The sequence below is a fragment of the Ambystoma mexicanum genome, chromosome 10 (genome assembly GCF_040938575.1).
Source record: "Ambystoma mexicanum isolate Mex_15411 chromosome 10, UKY_AmexF1_1, whole genome shotgun sequence".
NCBI lineage: Eukaryota > Metazoa > Chordata > Amphibia > Caudata > Ambystomatidae > Ambystoma > Ambystoma mexicanum.
The window spans coordinates 951975585-951990719 of NC_090932.1; positions in this window are offsets into that span (position 1 = coordinate 951975585).

Genomic DNA, 15135 nt, shown 5'->3' on the forward strand with positions numbered 1-15135 from the left:
CTGACAGAGGAGAGGCTGGGAGAGAGGATGTGGAGGTCCTGATGGTTTTTAAAATGTTCTGATTCTCAGAATGTGTCCTTAGGAAGCATTACCACATGCCAATATTCTCAATGGGAAGAACATTGGAAATGTGATTGTCCAAAGAGACGACAACTATCCTTTTCTCAAACAGCACCCCTTTAACCAAATGCAAAAGCCCCTGATTTTCAACTGCCAGCTGGAGCTTCAAAAATAATGTTAGGACAGACAAGAAAAAAGGTAATGTCACCATGCACAGACTAAAACCTATTGTCCAAAAAGGTCCTTTTGGTTTAAAGTGTGATTGAGGGGAAGAAATGTCTTGCTTCATGAGCACAGCAGCAAATCATTTAGCAATGTGGTCCAAAGATTTTCCAAATGTGCCTCTCTCCACTACCACTGTAAAAGTTGGTATTTCTGATTGATATTTCTACTAAACTTTTACATACCCTGCTAATACACTTCTTTCTATGACCCTTGTTCCTATAGCTTGACCCTTTTTCCTGACCACGCTAGCCCCTATTATAACCAAATTTGCCAACTCCTCCTCCCTGAACAGCTTAGTACCCTCCAACATCAAATCTGCCTGTGTCAAAACATTGCTAAAAAAATCCCTTGACTCTGGCATCCTCGCCAACTACCATCCCATCACAACAGTTCCCTTTATTCTCAAAATATTGCACTTAAATAGTGCAAGCTTAGTCGCAAGTCCAACAACACTTAGAACAATGCCACCTGCTTGGCAAAAGGCAGTCCAGCTTACATCCCAAGTATAGTACAGAAACTGCTCTGCTGGAACTAAGCATGCAAATAGAGTCCTTCGACGCTTCAGGAAAGCTAGCCATCCTCCTCCTGCTAGATCTCTGGTCGGCCATAACATACTTTATCTACACCTCAGCCAACATTTCCATTTCTCCCCCAAAGCCACATACTGGATAAAATCTTTCCTGAGTGATCACACCAATGAGTATTCATTGGTGACTCTTTACCTGACCGTGTCCCAGCACCCCTGGGCATTTCTGGATCATGACTTTTACCCACACTGTATAATACATACACTAAACCCCTCTTTGACCTGCTTGATTCTTGGGAAATCATTTAAACCAATTTTGCTGACGACACCCACATTTGCATTCCCATCTCAGGTGACCACACCACTGACACAGCCACTATCAACTCTGTCTACAGCACAATCCAAAATCGGATGACCACCCACAGCCTGTGCCTCAATGATGAGAAAACACAGCTCCTCATTATTGGCTCACCACACTAACTCAAACATCTGGATGCCTCCTTTTCCTCTATCTGTACTTATGGCTCCTCCATTCCTGTCCTCAAACAAATAAAAACCTTAGGGTTCCACCTTGAAGCTGACCTAACCATGACCAGGCAGATACATTCTCTAGCATTCTCTACTGCCTGCACTGCAAGGCTCATCTCGCTAAGTAGACAATTATTTTCCTTTTCTAACTGCCTCACTCTGGCACGTGCCCTGATCCTTTCCAATCTTGATTACTGCAATTCCCCCCTCATGGACACCTCAACCACGAACATGTCCAAACTACAACTACTCCCTCCGTGCATCCCTTGGAATAAAACGCTCTGACCATATTTCAGTCATTAGATGTCAATCTCACTTGCTCCCCATCAAATTAAGGATGGATTTCAAAACATTGTCCATCATTCACCAATGCATCCACCAAGAAGCCCCCTCTTATCTCAACAGTTGCATCTCCATTAATGTCCATTAGTGTCCCAATGCACCTGCTCAGATCTAGCGCTGGCACTCTGCTCACCACCCCATGCTTTAGGAGCAAAAGAGCAGGTGGTGTCAGCTTCTGCGTTACAGCCCATGTGCTCTAGAACTCTCTCCCTGCAGACATCAGAAATCAACACTCCTTCATGAAACTGATCAAGACCTGCATATTTGACAAGTATGAATGACTTCAGCCTTGTGTCTGCATCTGATCTTTTTTGTGCAAAATGTATCTCTTCCTGCCTATGCACTAAATGCTGTTATATACTGGGGCCTGGGCATTACAAATATGGCAGAAAAAACAAATAAATATATCAGACCAGCATGGGTTCCTATTGAGTCCACCTTCTTCTGGTAATTTATAGGGTGAGATATTTTGTGCACATTACAATGAACCCCCCCCACGATGTTCCATTCTTATATATTCCAAATAATAGTGTGGATATAGTGTTGGCCATGTTACAATTGATTGATTGGCAATCTTACAAGGATAATTAACTGAGCTCCTCTGCAAACAAGGTACGTTCAGCCCACACAATGTAGAGTTTCTATCATATGTTCCAGAAAGTTTGTGGTTACAAAATGCAATCAACGAAGGACAAATCCGTAATACTAAACCTGTTTGTATTCATAAGGACCCTTCCAAACCACTCCAAATAATTCAGTGTCCTTTCCAACCTGAAACAGAAAAGGGTATCCTTGTTTTTAAAGGGATACTTTGTAAAAAAAATAAATAGCACTTACCGAGATTCAGCTGCAGCTTTCCTGCTCTGGTCTCCGGTCCGCGTCCTCCGAGTCCCGGCACTAATGAAGGGAAAGCCACCCAGCTGTAGACTTTGTTTACTACAGCTGGCTGGCTTTTCCTTCATTAGTGCCGCAAAAGCAAAAGCCAGCACAGGAGGGCCTCCATTTCACAAAATGGCGGCCCCCCTGTGCTTGCTTTTTCGAATTTTGAGCTTGAATAGCTCAAAATTTTACATAGGAAGTTTTAAAACGGAGGATGCTAGTATTTTTTTTTTAATGTGGCCTATCTATTTTTGAAATAAAATTTTTCACTAGAGTATCCCTTTAATGATTCACTGTTGGGACAACAAAAATATGCTGCAAACACACTACTGTTACACAAATCCTTCCAGTAAAGAAACCAGATAGGATAACCCATTATTTTCTTCAGGACTTTAATACTGGTAATTAAATGGTTTCAGAATCTTGCAATGATCTTGAATTCCTTCCACTGCTGTGTTTTTCTGTTTTTTTTTCTTTGTTCTTCTCCTCCCTGTGCATCCCTATTGCCAATATTTCTTTGTGTTTATGCCTCAAGGTTTCCAGCACACCGGGACGATACTTCCTAAGGAGTATACTGAAAGCCCAACTCTCTTTTCCCAGATTTTGAAAAAGCATTTAGATGATATTGTGTTGCATGCAAAATCTGTCCTTGTTCAATATGCAATGAACTCCTTGTTGCTTCTCCCTCTTTCAAAGCATGCAAGTAACATAGATTTGTCCGTCTCAAAGCCTTATCTGAAACAGAGCAAATGGAATCCAGTCAAAAGCTGCAAATGTGCCTAACCATGGTTCATTAATTAGGGCACAATATGTCTGTAAAATTGTGCCATCTAACTATTTCTCGAGTGACAGTGATCTTGAAAATACCAGAACCAACCACCATTGCACAAATGAGATCTTTTCTAAAATAAACTGGTGTATATTGTCATTTTTCTGCTAAATTCTTCCAATGTTATATTAACTGGATGCCCAATTCACAACCCAGCTTCCCTACAGATGAGCCCAAAGGATGATTAAGTACACACCTGCATTACTGTGATCTCGGTTTTAATGAACCCTCAAAAGATCTGTGAAATAGACCTCTTAAAAATCCTGATCTCTTTTATTTCAGAGACACATCATGTTTGAGAGATGAGGAAGGTAAGCTGACTGCTGAGTATGAAATTTGCACAGCACAATACATAATTGACAGTGCAAATATTTCTGAAGTTTATTCAGATCAGGTTGCATAGATTTTGCACCAACAAGACCCCACACCCTTTTGCAGGGAGAACATGCCACTCTACATGTTGACTCCGAATACGCATTTCAGAGATACCCATAATTATGGTCACCTATGTTGGGAGTGAGGACTTCTAAGTGCAGCTGGTACTTCTATAAACAATTATTTATATGTTATCATCTCGGGAGGATAGCTCAGGCGCAACGTGCTCACCTTGGAAGCAAGAGTACCACAGCTTCAATCCCTAGGTCTGCGCTGAGAAAACTCTGGGTATTAAGTGTGTTATAAATAACCTATCATATCCTATCATTAACAAACCTTTTGAATGCCTTAATATTACTGCTTGTCTTGGCAGTTGTAAAGTATACTGCATATCAACCCTTTATGACAATGGTACAGAAGTAAATGCTGTTGGTGATTCAGGAAGTAGCTTTTTCTACATTTGACCAGACAGTAAATACTTTCCCACAAAAAGAAGTGTGGCAACCTCCTTGCACTAGTCTTGATGAACCTGCCATGATTCAGGAGGATGCTTCCAACACTGAACGAATGGTTGTACTAAAGCACATTGTGTTTTACATATGGACATAAATATGGACACATTGTGGTAAGCAGCCATTTGGTATCTTCATGAGTGTTACTTCATTATTTTTCCTGTGTACACCACAGCATTGCACAAATAGCAAGGGGGCATGGTGAGTGAAGTTCAGCATGAATGGTTTGTGTCTGGTTTCTCCACTGTGGCCAAACAACACTGCAGTCAGTGTTCAATGTGTCTCAGCAATACAACATTGGCAAAAACATCAAAGCGAGTCATGGAGTGCACGACCATGTGAGGTAGCCCAAATACCAAGAGTCACAGGTCTGCAGTAAACTCTGGAGTACCTTCTACAAATTAAAGATATGTTTTTGAATCAAAGCATATCCTGGCAGAAATGAGTGTTGTTTGGCAAGATGCTACATACAGATTCTGCTGTGGTTTGGAGTGCCAGTGAGTATCAATAGAGATCAATATACTCATTTTACTGGAAGAGTTGTTCGGGAACTCTTCAATAGTGTACAGATTCTCCATTGGCCTACCAGCTACAAAAGGCAGTGGCAGACGACAAACTGGGTTGTTGAGAAAATATCGAAATTATCTGTTCTAAAAATGGCCTGATGAAATTCCACTTGTTCTAATGCTCATGCAAATTGCCACGAATAAGAGAACAGGTTTCAGGACTCCTGAGAAACTCATTGGTTGAACAAAGAATTTACCTGAATGATCTCCTGTCGCTCTAGCAAAAGCTAATGGTAATCTGTTGGATGATGCTGAATTGCAATATTGTTTGGATTCCGATACAATTTGTCAAGGGTATCTGCTTGCGGGCTAATGAAGACTTGCTGAAAGAGCAAGACATGCCCTGTCATCATTTTAGCCTGGAATCGTTATATTCATAAACATCAATCCGTGTAAGAGTGCCGGGACCTCAGGTGGCCCAGGCCATATCAAATCATACACACCATGAACCATGTCAAATGCACATATTAGCCATCATGAATGCAAGTCAGTTGCTGTAATTAAGTAGAGACACCACAGGATGATATTATATATGTTTTATCAGCTCAGCATAGGCGGACCTTTTACAACAAACTGTGAATGTAGAATCCAAAGGATATTATGGTTTAAAAAGAACAATTAAGGGAACTGAAAACTGTTACGGCTGCAGAGATTCAAAAAGGGCTTTGGTGGAGGAGTGGGACACTCTCATTTGTAAAGAGGGCACATGTGGAATTCCTCCCAGCATACGTTACTGCTTAGGACTGTTCCCTGGGTCAGTTTACTGTACCTTTAGTCAAGTGTCTTTGAGACGACATGAAATATCAAACCAGTTACCCAATGGATGGGAGCTTGAGGCTATTTTAAAAGCAAGCCTTAAAGCAAAATAAAGCAATAAAATGTGGCCCCAGCCACAAATACTCAGCCCCAACTACTGTCCTGGTAAGGTTCTAAATCCCCAGATCAGATACTATGGGTGTCCATGAACCTTATAAATGGCTAACCTGTCAACTTATTGTCCAACTCGCCTATGTTTTATAAAACAAGGGAAGCTACATCAAATAATAAATCAATGGGCATTTTTATATTAGGGCTTATAAAATGACACTGCCTTAAACGGTGAAATATTTTTTCAGGTCAGCAAGGAAATGTAATTTATCATAGCACCGTGGCTGTGTGTATCAGAGGAAGAAAAGCAAAATGATGTGTGATACAGTCATGACCTTGGTACAGAATGAAACTACTGTAAAAAAGGTACATGGAAAGTCCAGAGATTTCTTGTCTAGAACTGTTAGCAATCACCATCATGGTATGTATGTTGATTAAGCATGCACTTTACCACACTCCAAGAACTAATTGTTTAGCAGTGAACCTCACAATTGTTGAACAACAGATGCTCTGGTTTTCATTGGATTCTGAAGAAAAAACTTTACAAGACGGATGGGTGCTGTTGAATACAACGTTAGGCACTGTACAACAGCTCATTCCATAAACATGTTTCCAAATAACATCTCACTTTCCAAAACTGTACTGCATAAACTGTAATTCATCTAGCACAGCACAAATGTATGTTGAGTATTTAACAGACCTCATATTGCTCCTTACCTATGGACTATCCTCTCCCTGTTTTCTTTCTCTCCTATTAATGGTGGAACCAGGTGGGAAGTTCTCTTGGCACACTTCCTATCATCTAGGTGCATCATTAATGTCTAGCATAATGACCTCCTCCTTCTTGAAAGTTATCGCCCATCGCTCATCAACTTCCCCCCTCTCCTGCCATTCCTCTGGCTGCCACTCCGCTGGCCTCTTCTTCCCCACTGTCCGGCACCCCTGTGCCCTGCCTCAAAAGACCTTTAAAGGGGACAACAGGCTTCACCTAGCTACCCTCAATTCTCGTTCCACTGTCAAACACTCCTCTGACATTTCTCACCTCCTTGAAGACTTTGACCTTGATGTCCTTGTTCTCGCTGAGACATGGTGCAATGCCAGATCTGTCACTTCTTTTAACACTCTCCTTCCTGAGGGTTACACAATCCTCTCTAAGCCTAGTTCTAATAGAACTGGAGGAGGAGTGGCTCTTGTCTTCCCTGAATGGGTTCCTGCTACCATCATAACCACTCAATCATATTCCAACTTTGAATGTTTTGTCTGCAAGCTCTGCATCTCTCCTATACTCTCCCTCGCTCTCACCACTATCTACAGTACTCCTGGGCCAATCACCCACTTCCTCTTGGTGAAGGCAGACCTTGCCTCCTCTCTCTTGACTTCTACAACTAATCTTCAGCTCCTCTGGGAATTCAATATTCATCTGGATTCTTCCAGTGCGCCATCCCTACTCTTTTGCAAACTCTGCTATTCTCTCTCTCTTACCATTCTTCCCTCTGGACCAACCCACTCAGCTGGGCATAACTTGGATGTGCTCATCTAAGCTGATATCCGCCTCTCCTCTCAATACTCCTCTCTCTTGGACTGACCACTTTCTCCTCTTCTCTCATCTTAACTTCCTGGGCTCCCCGGCTAAGCCTCCTCCGGCACTGCCAATCTCCTCTTCCGTCATTCGACCGATGAAGTGAGTATCAGTTGCTGCTTTTGCCACCCCCTTCATTACCCCCACTCCTACTATTCACTCCCGCACTGACTCATTCCTTACTAATCTTCACCACTTCATCGCCAACACCCTTGACATCCTTGTCCTTGCCATGAGGATCTACAAAAAGCCACCATCCAAGTGCAACAGTTGGTATGATTCTGATCTTACCTCGCTGAAACACAAGTGAAAAGCTACTGAACAGAAGTGATTGGCTTCTAGCTCATCCTCTGACAAACTGACCTGTCGCCTGCTCCAAAGGCAATACAGTCTTTCCATCTGCTCCAGGAAAAGGGCCCATATCCAATCCTGAATAGCTGGGGCCTCAAACAACACGGCAGTTTTTTTCAAAAACTGTAAGGAACTTGCCAATCCTACGACAGTCTCCACTTCCGATCTTCCTTTTCAGACCCTCTTCATGGCGTTGGCCTCTCACATCTCAACTAATACTCAGGAAAACCTGTCCTGTCTCGCCTCTTTGCCCCTCCCCATTCCTGCATGCAGTCCTCCTCTGCCCCCCACCCTACTGTCCTCCTTCTCACCCATATAACATGCTGAAGTTACAAAGAGAGTCTGCTCTATGAACGACTCCTCCAAAAAGGTGTTCCCGTGCTCTTCCAGTACTATCAAGGACAACAATGCTCTATTGCTCCCTCCTTGGCAGAGTTCTGCAACCACTCTTTTGCCACAGGCTCCTTACGCTCACCCCTCAAGCACTCCATTGTGCACCCCCTCCTAAATATGTAGTCTCCGGACCCTTCCTGCATGGCTAACTACTGCCCTATCTCCACTACGCCCTTCTTGGGCAATCTCCTGGAGAAGTTGGTCATCTCCCAACTAATCCAACACACTGAATATGTTGGTGGCTGCCTCCATGACTACCTGTCTGGCTTCTGAGCAGCCAGAGGCACAGAAACTGCTCTCCTGAACAGCTGTGATGACTTTCTCTCTAATTTCGATTCCAATACTCTTTTTCCGCCCTTATCCACCTTGATCTGTCCTCTGTCTTTGACATGATCAATCATTCCATCCTCTTAAATTGGCTCTGTGATACTGTGGGTATCACGGACTGGGCACTGGATTGAAATAGGTCTTTCCTCTCAAATTGTCCCTCCCAAGTGCAACTGGGCCCTTTTCTCTCCTCTACCTCACTCTAGACTTGCAGAATTCCCCAGGGCTGAATTCTCATGCCATGGCTTTTCAACATTTTCCTTGCCTCCCTGGCCCACCTTATCTCCATCTTTTCACCTCATTCCAAGTTTTATGCTGTTGACAGACATCTCTCCTTGAAGCTTTCCTCCTCTCCCTACACTCTCATTTCTGACTGTCAGACTGCTATTCAGACATGGTGCACTACTAATAATCACTGCCTTAATGCCAGTAAGACATACATCCTATTCATTGTGGCTCCCATATCCTGCTTGCCTCCAGCACTCTGGCCAACCTCCTTGGGCCCCATACCCTCACATTCTTGTAAGACTAAAAACCTGGGTTTCATATTTGACTCCTCTCTCTCTTTCCTTCTCACCTCACATTGCAGACCTTAGCAAAAAGGCCCACTATGAAATTCACCTCTTTGGAGGCATTCTCCCTTTCCTCACTTGCCCCCAGAAACTCAATGGGCCTCATTATAACCCTGGCACTCCCGTAATAAAGGGGGCCGGTACGGGACCGCCCCCCTTCATTGCGGGAGCGGCGATTATGAGGTTTCCTTTGTGGGACCCGGATCAGACGTCTGGTAAAACCAGACATCTTTTCCAGGTCCCGCAAGGGGAAGAGGGAGGTAATAACGGGCCACTTGTATTGTGCCCATTATTACCTCCCTCCCCATTCCCATTGAGCCCTATAGGGGCTCAAATGGGAATGGGGAATGGTTCCTGCAAGGAGGAATTACTGGGTCCTCCTATGTCGGAATGACCCAGTAAGTCCCCATTGCAGGAACCTGGTAATGGAGCTTGGTTTGGAGGCAGCCATGGTGCTAATAGCACCATGGCTGCCTCCAAACTCGTAATGAGGCCCAATGTCTCCATAGCTCTAGTTTTCTCAAGGCTTCATTACTGTAAAAGCATCATTCTTAATCTGCCTCTCTCCTCCCTCCTCCCTCTTCAACTAATCCAGAATAGGACTGTGAGACTTATCCTTGGCCTCAAGCCCAGGGACCGCATCTCTCCATCCCTAAATTACCCCACTGGCTCCCGTGTGATGCAAGGATCAAATTCAAGACACTTTACATCATTCACAAGGCTTTTTGGGAGCGGGAACCTTGCTACATCCAACTCTCTCTCCCTGAAATACAACCCTGCTAGAGTCCTTCGGTCTTCTATCTCCAACACTCTGCAGATCAGACGTTTCTCCAAGCAGAGAGTGAGTGGTAGATCTCTTCTCTTGGCAGGAGCCTTACTCTGGAACGGCCTTGCTGCCCCTCTCCGACTTGAGCCGGATCTCCTTAACTTCCAGAAGCTTCTCAAGACCTTCATTTTCTCATCCTTCTCTCCCCGCTCCCATGCTAATCTCCTCCTTCTGCGACTGGTTTACCTGTGCTCCCTTATGAGTCATACTAGGTTCAGGTCCTCCCCCGACCAGTCTCCCTGCACCCCTTCCTAAAGCACTTGCCCTTGGGCACCATTCCCTGACTAGGCTTCTGAGCCTGGTCCATCCCCCTCCTCGCACATTACCCCTACCCACCTTGTTTCCATCTTGCACTTGCCCTGCTTTGCACCCTTTAGCACTTGCCTAGTCCTGAGCCTTTACCTCCAGCACTTCCACTCTCTACGCCCTCTCCCCTTCCCTGCCCCTCGTACAGGTCTCCCCCACCCCTGAACTTCTTGATATTCCACTAGCATGATCCGAATGTCACAAGGCCTAGCAGGACTGTTAGTGTCGTTTTCTCCCCTCTGCCCCCTCCCTCCTTTGTCTTGTGATGCCGGGAAACACTTTTTGATGTATAGGTGCCATACAAATGTTCAATAAATAAAGTAAAATAAATATTTTGCAAATATTCAGCATGTCAGCAAGTTAAGTGGCATATCACCAGGACGTCCTAAATGTTTAGCTGAGAATTATCCAAAATGAAGCTTTGCATCTATCCTGGCCCAAAACCCAAACAAAGCCTTTAGAGTGCCGCTTACACTATGGTTATAATTATAGTTATTATTTTATAACATGCTTAACACCAGAGACAGGTTTCTAAACGTGGGGTGGGGATTCGAACCTGTGTTGCACTGTGTTGACTTGCTTCCAAGACAAAGGCGTTGCCCCAGAGCTATCCACCCTCATGGCAATAAATATGCAGGTTATACAGCTGTCACTGTGTGCCTTCCTAACCCACGGACCTGTACATAGACCATGGATATTGTGCTAGGTGTAACCAGGATTTGGTTAGTCATCAAGAAGTCTGGGAGATAGGTACCCCTAAAAGGATGCATTCGATTCATACTAAGTGTACCTGGAGTGACCTCTGATGCGTTGCTCGAAATTGGACATTAATCGACTTATTTTCAAAGCATGAACAATTTCGAATCTAGACAGGTATTGACTGTAGGAAGATCCGTCTGCTGGTAAGAAGGAGCTGCATGATCGATCCAGTATGAAACAGGATTCTAATGATAGCTGCATTCATCCTGTCAATAGACTGTCACAAGACGTATGTGTTGTGCTTGTTTCCCAAAGTGAAAACATGATATCTATAGTTCTGAAGGATAGGAAATACAAGTGAACTCAGATTATGGATTCATTTTGATTGGTCCTCTTTAGTTCCTCACTGAATTCATAATTAGTTGGAAATGTTGCTGTAAATCCAGAAGATAGATAATCTAATGAATGAAGCACATATGTTGCAAGTATATTATAACACCAGGAAAAATGTTTTCCTAGTAGTGCACAGACCGGCCACACTCTGCCCCTGATTTGCAAATCACTTTTTAATGTGAAAATCTCATTGAAAAATGCTTTGTGATTAGTCTCTCTTACCAAAAAAAGATAGTTTCTCTTTTGTCATCCAAACCATTTTATCAGTCATAACAGTAGGTATTGTCTGTTAGTACAATGGTTGTAGTAACCACTGTTGCTATGTTTTTCTGCTGCTGTTCATAACACCCGAATTCTACCTAAAAAAGAGAGGCATTTGTAAAAAGTGAAGAAGATGCAAAAACTATGAAAGGAGTTTTCAACATGATGAAGAATATCTTTTTTCATAATAGGCTCCTGTTTTTAGATCCCAGCTAAGGTCAGCTCTTCGAATGAATGTGTAGAATATTATAAATATAGGGAAATGTGAACATTGTTTGGAATCAATAAAGAAGAGTATGTGGAACCAGGAAAGCATATTTTCTGATTTTCATATGGTAAATGTTCTGTGCATCCTTAACAGTAAAGCACTGCAATGATGAGTATTTCTATACAAAGCAGGAGACCCGCTAAGGCCCATTACTGATGGGCAGATACATGACACAGACTGTAAGGCTTTGTAGCAGTGAATCAATAACATGTTCAGAATGAGGCTGCACCCCTATTCAGAGGTAGAGAAGATCACCGCCAGAACATGGCTCTTCCTCATTCAAGCATTGCAGGGATATCACGTGGGTTACTGGTAAACAAGAGGGTGATGCTTGCATATGGGCATGCGACCAACCAGAAGCAAAAGTGAGTGTGTCGTGTGGGCAGGATAAGGTAAATGAATTAGTATGCAGGTGGCTATGTCTGATTGTGTCTGATTGTTTTTTTTTTTTTTTATTGCACGCATGCATTTCTGTGTGCAGTAAGGGTTCCATTAACACCTTTTTGGCATACACAAAATAAGCATGTCTCAAAGAGTTGAAGTAGCTATGCTAATCAAATGATGGCAATACCTAGAAATGCAGATAGCGAACCCTGAATCATAAAGAAAAAACAAGTCACTTGCTCTTATAGCAGTTCCCCTATATGGTATCCAGGCATAATTGGGATTTGTGACCCGCCAAATCATCAGGAACAGATTTTACTTCTTTATACATTTTATTTTCAACGCTGATCCACTTCCCCCAAAGACTGACATCACTCAATGGAAAAAAGATATATCTTTTATTTTTTTTTATTTGTTTATTTCCTTTTATAGTCCCATGTTACATTTTCATTTGCAGAGAATTGTGCCTTGCAATTTGTTTTTTTTGTTTTGCTAATTGGATCACTTGTGCGCAAAAAGTGGGTGAGGCACACATTTGGTCTGGGACATAGGGTGCAAAGCGACTTTTCACTGGTGCAAACTGACGTTGCACTGCCAACAAACACCCTGATTCATGGAGCAGTGTAAAGTGTCTTTTTGCCGTGCAAAGTCACTTTGCCCCGCCAAAAGACACTTTGCACTGTTCCATCAATCAGGGTGCTTGTTGGCAGTGCAAAGTTACTTTGCACCAGTGAAAAGTCACTATGCAGCATGCAAAAAATTCCATGAATCGGGCCTAAGTTTATATGCGCACATGTCTTTCTTTGTGACTTGGCCAGATAGTGCTTCCCGCAAACTGGAATAATGTTTCAGCACTTTTAAATATGGCACTTGCCATTGTTGTTCTGAAGTTTGAAGACGCATGTTTTCCTTTCTAACGTCTATGTTGTTATCGCATGGCATCATATATTGTCAGACTAGAATAACTGCATCAGTGTGTAGGGTTCCCTGAAAACTAAAGTCTATCATTGAAGCGTTATTGCTTAAAAAAATGTGTTTTATTTATTTGTGTATTCATTTTTTTGGCAACATAATGCTCATACTGAATTTCATTGCAGTGAAAGTTACAAACGTGTGCTATATTAGGAAGGGCCAAAGCCCAATATATGTGGAAACTTTATGAATGGCCCAATACAAAACAATACGTTACACAAAGAGCATCAAAACAAGAATAAAGCTCACACCAGGTTATCCCGTGCCTTCTGTCGGCAACCCTGATCTTTTTTTGATATGCAATAAAATCATTGCGCTATCATTATTTGCATGACCATTATTAGGATGGTGTGCTGCCAATCTTCGTTGAGTTTTCCTGTTGCACATTGATCGTCCTGCGTACATTTTCTCAGGTATAAGCTTCCTTGCAATTAAGAATTAGTGAATCATAGCAGGTTCTTCTTTCCAAATGCCAAAAATATCGAATGGACTTGGAATTACAAAAACATGCACACAAGGTAGTTATCATGAATGCCGTTCTTGTCTGGGTAAGAGTAACGGATTTAGTAGCTGGAAATGTGGTAGTAGAGTCAAAATAACATCAAATGTGTTATGTATTTGTCTGATCTAATGTATATTTTCACTATGCTAAATGTCTCTATCAAGACACACATTAAACTTTTAAAGCTTACTTTACTACTTTGTGTCCTTAAAATGGCATTTTGAGATAAAAGAAGACCATTGTTTGCATGAATTATATTACATGTATTTCAACATGAAAACTCTGTATAATTGGAATTTCTCCTTTCAGTGAACAATAAAGAAATGTATGGTAGTAGTGTGACTTGTGTCCAATTGTTGTGGTGCATTGTTTTATTATTTTACATTATAAGTAGCATTGGCTGTGTAAGGCAGTCTTTTTCTTTTATTTTTTTTTCTTTTCGATAGTGTAACATGTAGGATTATGGAAATTATTTAGTTACAAAATCCAACAACTACAAAAATCACCAGTTCTCATATAGATATAGAATTGCAATAGTGTAATTGTTTCACACATAGAACAACCTATTCCATATTCTAGTGAAAGAAGTCCTATGCTTTAGGTGTTACAATTTGATCCGCATCTGTTAGAATGTCACACTTTCTTCATTTCCAACCTCAATGTTTTCCATTTTGTAATACACACATACAAGACATATGGAATCCAAACACAAAGCTTCATGTTATTTTTGCAATTAATATATAAAAACTCTTAGTGATTCAATATTTTACCTGTAAGATGTATGTGGGTCTTGAACATTTACAGGCTGATTCATGGAAGTTGTGCGCCGAAAATCGGGGATTTGTGTGCCAATTCTGCCCGCAAATCCCCATTTGTTAAAGAGGGATTTGCGGTCAGAATGGCGTCAAAACCCGTTTTTTGGCGCACAACTTCCATGAATCAGCCCAAAATCTCTGAATGCTTTGGACTACAGCTTTCATTAGCCATTGCCTCTTTAGACATTGGTGAAGGCACATAGACGTCATTGTGCAAAATATCTGGAGATATGTAGCAGAGCCCTATCACAACATGGTGAAACATTTGGTATCATTCATAGTATTCTAAAAGCGATATGAGAAACACCTAAATCAGAACAGCGAAGCAGACTAATTAGAAAAGTCCTGATAACAGTACTTGTAAAAGATGCACATGACGAACGAAAATTGTAGAAATGTGGTTACAAGACAGTTCCATGGTTCCTTTTTAATACAATGTTTTTTAGCAAAAGTGGGTTTGACATGATTTTCAATAAAGGTGTTCCTAGTTGGTCAGTATTCACTGAAAAGTCAGTATTCAATAAGAGATTAGAAAATAGTGGACTGATCGGCATGTCTAGTTTGGAAAGTTGTATTTAAATTTAGAAACAAAACCTATGGTATTTAGCAATTTTAATTCATGACCAACAGAGATATGTGCTGATACACATTTATTAACAAATAAAATGCAAATAAATGTCATCATTTGGTGAGCCATCCAGGTACTTACTGGAAAGGGAAAATACTGAGACCAGCATGATTTAAACAATGATGGACATGCACTCGAAATATAACATGA